The sequence below is a fragment of the Rhinopithecus roxellana genome, chromosome 5 (assembly GCF_007565055.1).
Source record: "Rhinopithecus roxellana isolate Shanxi Qingling chromosome 5, ASM756505v1, whole genome shotgun sequence".
NCBI lineage: Eukaryota > Metazoa > Chordata > Mammalia > Primates > Cercopithecidae > Rhinopithecus > Rhinopithecus roxellana.
In genome coordinates, this window is record NC_044553.1 from 162,037,074 (window position 1) to 162,049,211 (window position 12,138).

The 12,138-nt window shown below is 46.9% G+C and overlaps 1 non-coding gene and 1 pseudogene across 1 annotated transcript; both read right to left on the bottom strand.

Moving 5' to 3' along the window:
- Positions 1-376: 376 nt before the first annotated feature.
- Positions 377-479, bottom strand: LOC115898057. The gene has a single exon (XR_004057814.1). It is a non-coding gene; the product is annotated as a small nucleolar RNA U13 (small nucleolar RNA).
- A 6,948-nt stretch (positions 480-7,427) lies between these two features.
- On the bottom strand, positions 7,428-10,852 carry LOC104654504 (annotated as a pseudogene).
- Between the last annotated feature and the right edge of the window lie 1,286 nt (positions 10,853-12,138).

Genomic DNA, 12,138 nt, shown 5'->3' on the forward strand with positions numbered 1-12,138 from the left:
GGTCTCCAACTCGTGGGCTCAGGTGATCCTGTCACCTCAGCCTCGCAGAGTGCTAGGATTACAGGCGTGAACCACCACACCCAGCTTCCTACTCTTTTAACTAAGAAATTTTGTTCAGTTTTATTATAATTGTCAAATATTTGAGTTTTTACAATGTTATTTATATTTTTTCTGAATTTTATGTTTCTTTGTTCTCCTTTCCTGCCTTTTTTGGGGGGATCAATTGGTGGGATTTTGTTTGATGGTATACTTGTTTTCCCATTCTAGTTTGTTCTCTTTTCTGTTTTGGAATGTATACTTCTATTTTCATTCTTATAATGATTGCCTTTGAAGTTTTACCATGCATATTTAATTTAGCAAAATCTAATTTTTTTCACATCAGAAGGTAATGAGTCAATGTCTTAACAAAGTTCAAAAGCGGCACATCTCACACATGTTCATGAATACCCAATCAGCACGCTCATGAACTACAAAAGGATCAAAATTCTGAATTTAAGCAACGTCTTAACCTTCCCTTCCCAACAACACAAGGAGGGCCTTTCTTAGAACCCTTGTGAGACCAGAAACTACTCAGAGAGCATGCTCTACCCAAGGTCTAATCATACTGCTTACTACTCAGAGTGCCCAGTAAGCTGTCTTTGCAGAAAGCAGAGTTCCCAGCTTTCTCTTTGTCCTTGGTGTCACGAAATTTCACTCACTGGGGCTAGGCACGGTGGCTCATGCCTGTAATCCCAGCCCTTTGGGAGGCTGAGGCGGGCAGATCACGAGGTCAGGAGATCAAGACCATCCTGGCTAACACGGTGAAACCCCATCTTTAGTAAAAATACAAAAATTAGCCAGGCATGGTGGCATGTGCCTGTAGTCCCAGCTAGTTGGGAGGCTGAGGCAGGAGAATCACTTGAACCTGGGAGGTGGAGGTTGCAGTGAGCTGAGATTGCACCACTGCACTCTAGCCTGGGTGACAGAGCAAGACTCTGTCTCAAAAAAAAAAAAAAAAAAAAAAAAGAAAGGAAGGAAGGAAGAAAAGAAAGAAAAAGAAATTTCACTCATTGGGTTGGTCACTGGAGGTCATTTTTCAGCTTTGGAAAAGCCTTATTTATTATTTCTTGGATAATTTTCTTCCCTCCTTTTTCTCTGTTCTCTCTTTCTGTAATTCCTATTAATCTGTTTTCCCAAGTGGCTGCACCATTTAACAGTCTTACCAGCAGTGTATTTCTCTATATTTGGTCAACAGTTATATAGTATTATCTGGTGTTTTGATGATAGACATTCTCGTGGGTGTGGAGTGAGATCTTATTGTGGTTTAGATGGCATTTCCTCATGGCTGATGATGCTGAGCATCTTTTCATATGCTTACTGGCCATTTGTATGTCTTCTTTGTAGAAATATCTGTTCAGATTTTTCATCCACTTTTAATTTTTTTGTCTTTTTATTATTGAGTTGTAATATTTTTTTATGTATTCTAGATAGAAGTCCCTTAACAGATCCATGATGTGCAAAATTTTTATTCTCTTCTGTGGTTTCTTTTTTTACTTTCTTGGTAGTTTCCTTTAAAGCACAAAAGTTTTTCATTCTGATGATGTCCACTTTATCTACTTTGTTGTGGCTGCTGCATGTGCATTGTGTCATAGCTAAGAAACCATTGCCTAATGCAAGGTTGTGAAGACCTCCACCTACTTTTTTCTGATAGTTTCATAATGTTAAGTCTCATATTTATGTCTTTGATCCACTTTGAGTTAATTTTTGTATATGATTTGAGATAGGAGTCCAAATTCATTCTTGTGAATGTGGATATTCAGTTGTCACAGCACCATTTTGCCCCCAATTAAATTACGTTGGCGGCCAGGCGCGGTGGCTCACGCTTGTAATCCCAGCACTTTGGGAGGCTGAGGCAGGCAGATCACAAGGTCAAGAGTTCGAGACCAGCCTGGCAAACACTGTGAAACTCCATCTCTACTAAAAATACAAAAATTAGTTGGGCGTGGTGGCGGGCGCCTGTAATCCCAGCTACTCAAGGGGCTGAGGCAGAAGAATTGCTTGAACCTGGGAGACAGAGGTTGCAGTGAGCTAAGATCGTGCCACTGCACTCCAGCCTGGGCGACAGAGCTAGACTGTATCTCAAAAGCAACAAAAAACAAAACAAAACAAACAAACAAAAAAATTATCCTGGCACCTTCCCTAAAATCAATTGACTGCAAAAGTGAAGGTTTATGTCTGGGCTCAATTCTATTTCAGTGACTTATATGTCTATCCTTCTGCCAGTACCACATGGTCTTAATTACTATAGCATTGGTAGTAAGTTTTGAAGTCAGAAAGTGTGAATCCTCCAACTCTGCTCTTTTTTTTCCAAGGTTCTTTTGGCTATTCTGAGTCTCTTGAATTACCATGTGAGTTTTAGGATTTATTTGTCAATTTCCACAAAGAAGTCAACTGGGATTTTAATAAGGATTGCATTGAATGTGTAACTCAATTTAGGAAGCATTGCTATGTTATCAATATTAAGTCCTTCTGATCCCTAAACATGGGTGTCTCTCCATATACTTAGGTCTTTAATTTTTTCAACAATATTTTGTAGTTTTAAAGTATAAATTTGCACTTCTTTTTTTTTTTTTAGATGGAGTCTCACTCTGTCGCCCAGGCTGGAGTGCAGTGGCGCAATCACAGTTCACTGCAAGCTCCGCCTCCCGGGTTCACACCATTCTCCTGCCTCAGCCTCCCGAGTAGCTGGGACTACAGGTGCCCGCCACAACGCCCGGCTAATTTTTTGTATTTTTAGTAGAGACGGGGTTTCACTGTGTTAGCCAGGATGGTCTTGATCTCCTGACCTCGTGATCTGCCCGCCTCGGCCTCACAGAGTGCTGGGATTACAAGCGTGAGCCACCGCGCCTAGCCAAATTTGCACTTCTTTTGTTAAATTTATTTCTATGTATTTTATTATTTTTGATGATCTTATAAATAACATTTTTAAAATTTCTTTTTCAGTTTGCTCATTGCCACTACATAGAAATATAATTGATTTTCAGTTGGGCATGATGGCTCACACCTGGAATCCCAGCACTTTGGGAGGCCGAGGTGGGTGGATCACTTGAGGCCAGGAGTTTGAGACCAGCCTGACCAACATGGCGAAACCTTGTCTCTACTAAAAATACAAAAATTAGCCACTTGTGGTGGCACACACCTGTAATCCCAGCTACTTGGAAGGCTGAGGCACGAGGATCACTTGAACCTGAGGGGCGGAGGTTGTGGTGAACCAAGTTCATGCCACTGCCATCCAGCCTAGGCTACAGAGTGAGACTCCATCTCAAAAAAAAAAAAAAGAAAGGAAGGAAGAAATATAATTGGGCCAGGTATGGTGGCTCATGCCTGTAATCCCAGCACTTTGGGAGGCCAAGGAGCATGGATCACTTGAGGTCAGGAGTCAAAATCACCCTGGCCAACATGGTGAAACTCCGATTCTAGTAGAAATACAAAAATTAGGTGTGGTGGCAGGCCCCTGTAGTCCCAGCTACTCGGGAGGCCGAGGCAGGAGAATCACTTGAACCTGGGAGGTGGAGGTTGCAGTGAGCCAAGATTGCACCACTGCACTCCAGCCCAGGCAACAGAGTGAAACTCCGTCTCAAAAAAAAAAAAAAAAAAAAAAAAAAAAGATATATATATATATATATAATTAATTTTTGTATATTGATCTTGTAGCCTGCAACCTTGCTCAATTTGTTCATTAATTCTTAGTTTTTTACTGGATTTCTTAGTATTCCCCCCCCCCCTTTTTTTTTTTGAGACTGGAGTCTCGCTCTGTTGCTCAGGCTGGAGTGCAATGGCGCAATCTTGGCTCACTGCAATCTCCGCCTCCCGGGTTCAAGTGATTCTCCTGTCTCAGTCTCCCAAGTAGCTGGGATTACAAGTGCACACCACCACACCCAGTTATTTATTTATTTATTTTTTTCGTATTTTTAGTAGAAATGGGGTTTCACCATGTTGGCCAGGCTGGTCTCAAACTCCTGACCTCAGGTGATCCACCCACCTCTGCCTCCCAAAGTGCTGGGATTACAGGCATGAGCCACCATGCCTGGCTGGATTTCTTAGCCAGGCTTTGCAGGATCATGACATCTGCAAATAGAGATAGTTTTCCTTTACAATCTGAATGCCTTTTATTTTCTTGCCTAATTGCCCTAGCTAGAACCTCCAGTACAATGTTCAGTAGAAACGCCAAGAGCAGACATCCTTGTCTTGTTCGTGATATTAGGAAGAAAGCATTCAGTCTTTCACCATAGTTGCCTTTTTCTTTTTCTTGAGACTGAGTCTCGCTCTGTCACCCAGGTTGGAGTGCAATGGCATGATCTTGGCTCACTGCACCCTTTGCCTCCAAGGTTCAAGCAATTCTCATGCCTCAGCCTCCTGAGTAACTGGGATTACAGATGGGCACCACCACACCCAGCTAATTTTTGTATTTTCAAAAGAGATGGGGTTTCGCCACGTTGGCCAGGTTGGTTTCGAACTCCTGACCTCAGGTGATCCACCTACCTCGGCCACCCAAAGTGCTGGGATTACGGGCGTAAGCCACCTCGCCTGGCCCATAGTTGCCCTTTATACAAAGTTCCTTTCTATTCCTGGTTTGTTAAGGGTGGTTTTTTGTTTTTTGTTTTTATTGTGAAATTATCTTGGGGCCAGGTATGGTGCCTCACACCTATAATCTCAGCACTTTGGGAAGCTGAGGTTGGAGAATCACTTGAGGCCCAGAGTTCGAGACCAGCCTGGGCAACATAGCAAGACCCCATTTCTAATTTTAAAAAACTGTTTTTAAAGAATGAGCCAGGTGTGGTGGTGCATGGCTGTATTCCTAGCTACTCAGGAAGCTGAGGCAAGATGGTTGATTGAACCCAGGAGTTCGAGGCTACAGTGAGGTATGCCTATGCCACTGTACTATAGCCTGGGCAACAGAGCTAGACCCTGTCTCTGAAAAAAGTGTTGCATGGCCAGGCATGGTGGCTCACACCTGTAATCCCAGCACTTTGAGAGGCCAAGGCAGGCAGATCTCCTGATGCCAGGAGTTCGAGACCAACCCGGGCAACATGGTGAAACCTCGTCTCTACTGAAAATACAAAAATTAGCCGGTCGTGATGTCACGTGCCTATAATCGCAGCTGCTTGAGAGGCTGAGGCATGAGAACTCCCGCCTGGGAGGTGGAGGTTGCAGTGACCCGGGATCCCACCAATCCTGCCCCTGCTACTCCAGCCTGGGCAACAAGAGCAAAAAACCCCATCTCAAAAAAAAAGTGTTCCATTTTGTCAAATGCTTTTTCTGTGCCTATTGATATGATTATATTGTTTTTGGCCAGGCGCGGTGGCTCACATTTGTAATCCCAGCACTTTGGGAGGCTGAAGTGGGCAGATCACCTGAGGTCAGGAGTTTGAGACCAGCATGACCAACATGGTGAAACCCCATCTCTACTAAAAATACAAAAAGTTAGCCAGGTGTGGTGGCGGGTGCCTGTAATCCCAGTTACTCAGGAGGCTGAGGCAGGATAATCACTTGAACCTGGGAGGTTGAGGTTGCAGTGAGCCGAGATTGCGCCACTACACCCCAGCCTAGGTGACAAAAGCAAAACTCCAGCTCAAAACAAAACAAAATAAACAAACAAAAAACAGAGTCAGGAATGACAGTGTGCTGCTCAGGGCCAGGCCTCAGGAGTGGAAGACAGTGGCACCATCACACACACAGACACACACACACACACACACTCATACACTAAGTCCTTTTTCCATTTCAACCCTAAAATTGTAATTTTTAAAATAACATGCTTATAAAAATAGGCTCTCCTCCAAGTAGGTTTCTGTTAAAAGCAGGGGTTTTAGGAAGTTTGGGGGTGTTGTTCTTTATGGATTTTTGTTTTGTTTTGTTTTGTTGCTTTAGGTGTAGATTGGAGGATTTGCTTTAACAGAGTATCTTTTTGGCTTTACGGCTAAAATAGCCAGTTCCTGCTTATTAATACTCAAACACATCAATTATTCATCTGCAGTTGGGTATATTACACACGCCAAGTCATCCATCCTCCTGCCCTCTTTGTTAAAGGAGGCTTTGAGGCCAGCAGCCCCACGGGGAAGGCGTGTAGCTGGGACTCAGGGCTGACTCAGAGGGCCAGCCCTGGCCAGCTCATGTCTGAGGTCACATCCGAGGGAGAGGAGGCAGCAGAGCTGAGTGAACAGAATCTTGTTCTAACAACTTGCCAGGTTCCGTGCTGCCTTGCCTTGCCCAGCTCCTGAGCTGTCCATGTGACGTCAGGGATTTGTCAAGATGAAGGGCTAGACCTTTGAGGGTTTCGCTCTTTCAACTCTGCTTTTGTCCTTGACCTGCAATTATACTAGCAGCAGTTTCCATATGCAATGGTGACAGCTGGTGTGTACTGGGGAAAATGATGGACAGTCAGAACCATTGTGATCCTCAGATGGGGAAGCTCAAGTTCAAGGTGGGCAGGAAGGCCACAGGCAAGGCCATTTGGCAGCCAAGTGCAAAGTCAGGGTGGAATCTCCATCTCCTGGTGACCATCCCCCATCAGCCTCCTGCATGGAATCCATAATGAGGGCCAGAACAGTGGAGCGTCTGCTGTTAGCTATGCCCTGGTGCATGAACTCCCAGGTAAAACCAGATCCACAGGGGAGAAGGGAGTAAGCATTATTTATTTATTTATTTGAGATGGAGTCTAGCTCTGTCATCCAGGCTGGAGTGCAGTGGCATCATCTCGGTTCACTGCAACTTCTGCCTCCCCAGCTCAAGCCATTCTTGTGCCTCAGCCTCCCGAGTAGCTGGGATTACAGGCATGTGCCACCACGCCCTGCTAATTTTTGTATTTTTAGTAGAGATGGAGTTTCACCATGTTGCCCAGGCTGGTCTCAAACTCCTGGACTCAAGCGATCTGCCTTCCTCAGCCTCCCAAAGTGCTGGGATTACAGGCATAAGCCACTGTACCCAGCCACCACTATCCTGATTTTTGTGTTTTTCATCCCCTTGTGTTTTTTTCAATAGTTTCATTCTATACGTTTGCATCTTTAAACAGTATGTTGTTTGGTTTTGCACGTTTTCATTTCTGAATCACGCTATGTGTATTCTAAGAATTGCTTTGGTTTTTTAAATAATATATCGAGATTATGATACTGAGATGCATTTCCGTTGTTGTATGTAGCTGTAAAAAGTATTCTTTCTGTCAATATACTATTTCTTTGTGCGAATATGCCATTTTCTGTATTCATACAGATAATGGACATTTGAATTGTTTCCAGTGTGTTTCTGTAAGAAACTGTAGTGCTATGATTATTCTTATACATGTTCCTGTGCATATGTTTGAGAGTTTTTTCTATTTCAGAAACCGATGTTTATTTTCCATCAACTTTACTTTCATGTTGCTGAAGAGCCAGTGCAAAAACAGCTTAAGACTATGCAGTGGTTGCTTCTACCCATCCAGTGGCCTGAGCAGTGGGAGCTGCAGACCAGTCTTCCGTGGCAGGCTGAGCCCTCCAGTCTTCAGTAGGGAACTGCTGAACAGGCACAGAGGGCACCTGCACACCTTCAGACCAGTCTGCAACCTCAGGCTGAGTAGCAGTGAACTCGGGAGCTGGAGCAGTCCATTCACCCTGAAATTCCTCCTTGGTCACTGCCTTTTCAGCAGCAGCCTGCTCTTCTTTTCAATCTCCTCAGGATCTCTGTAGAAGGAGAGATCAGGCATGACCTCCCACGGGAAATGGTGTCACGCATGCGCAGAACTTCCCGAGCCAGCGTCTACCACATCAAACCCAATGAGGGAGCTCCCTTGTTGTTGCATGGGATGGCAATGTCCCCATAGCGCAGAGGAGAATCTGTGTTACACAGAGCAATGGCAGGTAGGTTAACATAAGATGCCTCCGTAAGAGGCTGGTGGTCAGCCCTGGGGTCAGTAACCACCAGAAGCCGTGGCTCCCGGAAGGCTGCCTGGATCTGGTTAGTGAAGGTCCCAGGAGTGAAGCGGCCAGCAATGGGAGTGGCTCCAGTGGCAGCAGCAAACTTCAGCACAGCCCTCTGGCCAGTATTCCTGGAGGATATAACACTGACATCAGCAGGGTTTTCAATGGCAACAATGGCATGGGCGGCCAGCAGAAGCTTCTCCCAGGTCCTCTTCAGATTTAGGATGTAGATGCCGTCACTTTTCCTTTTCTAGATGTACTGTTCCATCTGGAAGTCAAGATTGGTGCCACCTAAGTGGGTTCCTGCTGCAAGGAACTTAAGGACATGCTCCTCCTTCATTTGCAGGACATCAAGGGCTCCAGACCTTGTGAAAGTTTCCCTTTAAGTTACAATGGGAATCCAGAACAACGCTGTATGGACCCCTCTACGGGTAGCGCGGAAAGCAGGAGTTTATTTATTTATTTTTTTGAGATGGAATCTTACTCTGTCACCCAGGCTGGAGTGCAGTGGCACCATCTCAGCTCACCGCAGCCTCCGCCTCCGAGGTTCGAGTGATTCTGCCGCAGCCTCTCAAGAAGCTGGGATTACAGGCGCGGGCTACCACGTCCAGCTAATTTTTTTGTATTTTTAGTAGAGAAAGGGTTTGACCATGTTGGCCAGGCTGGTCTTGAACTCCTGACCTCAGGCCATCCACTGCCTCAGCCTCCCAAAGTGCTGAGGTTACAGGCGTGAGCCACTGTGCGCAGCTGAGAGTTTTTTCAGGGTAAGTATTTTGGGTGGAATTGCTCAGCTGTGGGTACCACACAACTTCAACTTTAACTGCTGATGTCAGATTGATGTCCACTCACTGCAACCTCTGTCTGCCGGGTTCAAGTGATTCTCCTGCCTCAGCCTCCCAAGTAGCTGGGATTACAGGTGTGCACCACCACGCTGGCTAATTTTGTATTTTTAATAGAGGTGGGGTTTCACCATGTTGGGCAGGCTGGTCTCGAGCTCCTGACCTCAGGTGATCCGGCCTCTCAAAGTGCCAGGATTACAGGTGTGAGCCACCGTAGCCAGCCAATTATAGACATTTCTTATATGGTATGGATTTAAATCCTTATCAGTTATAACTTCTCCCAGTTTGAGGCTGCATTTTTACCCTCTTTATGGTGTTTTTGAAAAACATAAACTGTTAAAAGCTTTAACTCTGTATCCCTTTGCAACTTTTTATTTTGCACTATGTGTACTGATGACCAAAAGAAAAAAATGAAATTTGAGCCCGGACATGGTGGACTCACGCCTGGAACCCCAGCACTGTGGGAGGTCAAGGCGGGCAGATCACAAGGTCAGGAGATTGAGACCATCCTACTAAAACCCCATCTCTACTAAAAATACAAAAAATTAGCCTGGCGCGGTGACAGGCACCTGTAGTCCAAGCTACTCAGGAGGCTGAGGCAGGAGAATGGCGTAAATCCAGGAGGCGGAGCTTGCAGTGAGCCTAGATCGCACCACCGCACTCCAGCCCGGGCGACAGAGTGAGACTCCATCTCAAAAAAAAAAAAAAAAAAAAAATGAATTAAACCAAAGAGCTTAGTCTGTATCACCCTCCCCTGATTAAATTTTTATGTCCTGAAATTATATTATGCACGAGTTCTGCTATGTGTGTCCTGTGACCTCAGAGTGGGCAAGAACTTTCTCTGTTCACAGCTATGTCCTCAACGCTTCAAACATAGCTTTGCCTAAAGTAGGTGCTCAATAAACACTGTGGATGGAAGGAACAAAGGAAGGAGAGAGGAGTAGGGGGGCAGCCACCCAAGGCTGATGCGGCTTTTTATGACTCCACCCAATGAGGGCCAAACGACTCCAAGGATAGGGCAGCAGCCTAAGTAATGGAGGAAACGGTCTTTCCTCAAGCAGATAGTCTTGGAAAAACCTGTTTGTATTTGGGAGATGTGCTTACTTTAATAGGTCAACCCTACAATAATGGGCAGGTCTGAGGCTCCAGGAGTGCTCGGGTAATCTATTCACCCACTCATTCCTTCTCTCTATCCTTTTTTGCCCACCTGTCTTTGCAGCCCGTGGGTGTCAGAGCCAGCAGACTGGAGTCTAAGGGCACTGCTTTCTGCCCATGAGCTTGAGAAAGCCTCTTGCCCTTCTGCATCTCCAAGTCCTTGCCTGCAAGGTAGAGGCAATGATGAAAACACGAACATCTTATCTGGTGTTGCAGGGTCCCTTACCAAGGGCTTCTGCGTCTCCTATCGTGAACTCAGTACTCAGTGAGGTAGGCAAAACCGGAGGAGGAAACCAGGGAGGAGGAGTGAGTCTCTAACTCCCCACCCTGTGTGGATAAGCCTTGATCTGTGTTCTACAGACTCTGAGCTCTGTGCTCCTCTCGGGGGGAGAGGTGGGAAGGGCACCCCCCCAGGAGGTGGTGAGTCCTCTGAGCTTTGGAAGGGTGGATTCTGCACCTGCTGTGCTGGTGCTTTCTGGGAATTTTCTCCACGGACCCCCAGAGCAACTGTGAGTGGTAGCTATTACCATTCCCATTTGATTGATTCTGAAACCGGGCCTCAGAGACATGAAGTCACTTGACCAAGGTCTCCCAGCATTCAGGGTCATAGCCAGAGTTCGAACTCCAAAGCCCTTGCCTCTCCCTCACCTCTGTGGTCTCCCAAGACCTTTAGATATAGTTCCAGACAGTGGATTTTCCCAGCTCACAGCAGAGTGCGTCATGGGACAGGGCAGGCTCCAGAGGGCTACGCTAGCAGAATCCGGTAATGACAACTGCGTACGTGTGTGTGAGAGGCGACTGACAGATCCAGATGGGGACTGACCAATCTAGAACTAGATAGGGATCAGTCCTCTTCAGCAGATCCGAGAGCTGGAGAATTACTGCAGGGGCAAATGGCCCTTTCCCTCCTGCATCCCCCAGGGCCATCTCCACACTGTGGTGAAGCATGGGACGTGGTAAAGGGACACCTTCGAGCTGTGGGAAAAGCTGACACGACTTTCCAGAATAGTGTGTTTAGCAAGGCAGGGGTGCCCAGGTTCTCCCCGAGAGGCGTTCCATCCAGAGCTCTCTGGAAAGGCTGGGGTACCAGAAGGTGGAAAATCACTGGCGCATCTCCACTGAGTTTTCAGCTGGGCCCTACGCTGACCTAAGCACAGGAGGTTCAAGGGCTCTCCACTCACCAGGAATGAAAGGATCGATTGCAGAGTTTCGGCCTTGGAGCCCAGTCCTGGCTCTCCCTTTGCTTGCTCCTGACACTGGACGAGGGACAGCCCTTCCTGAGTCTCGGTCAGTCGCCTCTCACTTGCCCATTGACATCTCACAGGCTGTAGAAGAGTTGGGGGTGCTAGCATAGGTGTTTTGTGCCAGGTACAGAGCTGGAGCTCAATAAATGTACTGTGACCTCGGCAGGAAAAGCCAAGGAGGGGTGGGCCACTCTGGGGGCTGGTCTGCAGAGTCTTCAGGGAAGAAGCGAGGACGAGGACAAGGACCCGGGATGAGGACGGGACGAGAGGATGGCTGCATAACAGCAGGGAGGCTTTGGGCAGGCAGGGGAGCCCTTCCAAGTGTGTGAATGGCAGGAACACAATCTTGGAAGTGAGAATTCCTGGGGTGCCTTCTGGGCCTTGAAGCAGGGCTCACAGAGGGCAACAGGACCCTGGTGGGGTGAAGAAGGGGACTGAAGAGGTAAATTAAAAGAATAGCAGCTTGTCTGCCCTGATCCCGGATGTGGGGGGCAGTGGCCTGGCATGGAGTCCAAATGGACCTCATATTTCCCAAAGACTCGAAGCACCTGGGGCCTACCTGGAGTGTCCCAGGAACACCTACTGCCCAGCCCCTCCTCTTTCCCCTGCCACCAGGCATGATGACCCCAATGTCTCAATTATCACACTCTGCTTTTCTCCATCTCTGTGGCTTTACATATTCGCAGTGTTCAGCTCTTGGTCTGCAACATATCTGTGTACACACACACACACACACACACACACACACACACACACACTGAGGAATGGCTCCCGGGTCCCAGTAGTTCCCACTCTCTGGTAGAGGAGTTGTGTTTGTGAGGGTTGTGATGGGGTGATGAGCCTGCAGCAGCCTTTCCACACCCGTCCAAACTAGATGTGGTGCAGAATGCACGGGCCTGTGGGTCAGGAGATGTGACTCTTAGCATGATGGTACTGGTTAGGATCACGAGGGGCTGCAAGTAAATCACA